The sequence below is a fragment of the Schistocerca cancellata genome, chromosome 5 (genome assembly GCF_023864275.1).
Source record: "Schistocerca cancellata isolate TAMUIC-IGC-003103 chromosome 5, iqSchCanc2.1, whole genome shotgun sequence".
NCBI classification, from domain to species: Eukaryota; Metazoa; Arthropoda; class Insecta; order Orthoptera; family Acrididae; genus Schistocerca; species Schistocerca cancellata.
The window spans coordinates 468,657,162-468,658,528 of record NC_064630.1 but is presented as its reverse complement, the minus strand read 5'-3'; positions in this window follow the sequence as shown (position 1 = coordinate 468,658,528).

Below are 1,367 nucleotides of genomic sequence, written 5' to 3'. Positions count from 1 at the left end.
AGCCGGACCACAAAAGTAACCAGGGTAGAGGCTGTAGGGCAACACGATTCGAAGCGTCTCGCATCCGCCCTGCAACAGGGTTATAACTCTCGGCTTGATACCAGCGGCCAGTGGCCGCCGGAGGAGTCTCCCATAGCGGACGTCACAGGGTATCGATCTCGCTGGCAGATAACAGAGATGTAGCACAGACATTAAAATATTTTCTGGAGTATTAAGATGCAGAGGCATAGAACTCTAGCAGGAGGCTATTCCCCCGGCCTGAGAGACTATGGGCAGAGTATTTGGCATGCCGCATGGTGCCTATAAGAGGTCGATGGTATGAGGAACGGCTCTCTGCGTTTGAAGGTATCTCGTACGCTGATGCATACACCTTAAACGGGAATAAAAATTCATAACTACAATGATAAACAATAATACTGGTAATTAATTTTTGTTACACAAAATGTAGAATAACAAGGACAAAGTAACCTAAGAATACACGAAGAAGTACGAAACACTACAATGTTGTATGCTAGATTTTGTTATGCTTCAGCTCAGTCACTTGGTACTTACACACAATCCATCCAACATCTATATGTAGGCTATCGTATTAATACTTCTCATTTTCATTTTCAAGATACGTATTTTTGTTAATGTCAGTGTGTTTCTGGAAAGCTCGCGAAATTTATTTACAGTAAGCTCCCCATGAGGTCCCAATTTCCCATTTATTGATAACTGATTCCCGCTACCCTATTAGAAGGTAGTACGAGAGCACTGCCTACTGCGAGGCACTTCACGAGAAGAACTACAACTTACTCAAGAGGTTAATTCGAGTACGAACGAACCTCGCCTCCCTCAGCCTGGCCCTGTGTACCTGTACGGCGGGTAAAGCACTCGCTTCTAATCAGCAACGTTAGCGGCTAGGAACAGGAGGCGAAGTGCGGAGCGATAGGTAGTGTCGAACTAACGTCGAGCACTCTAGTGTCTCTTTCATGTGGAATAAACTTATAATGATGGGCGTTTGAAGAAAGAGGGCGCTAGAACCTAAAATTGTCAAGTTTGAAATAGCTTTGTGAAATGGTTTGTCTAAAAGTAAGAAATAAAATACAAAACAATTGACGCTCCTTTGAATGATGCTCGAATCATGCACAGAAAATGAGAGGCTGGTTGAAAATGCACATGCCCATTCTTGATTTTCGAAGAATTCTATACTGAAAACTTTTTGAGTCGAAAAAATGTTTGGAACAGTTTTGCACCTACCATGACAGAAAGATGTCAAGGCCACACGAGACCAGACTGACTGGCCTACATAACTCCAGACAACGCTCTAGTACGCTCTAAAATTCCAAGTTTATAAGTTAAATATTGAACTTTAAATTGTCAGTCAG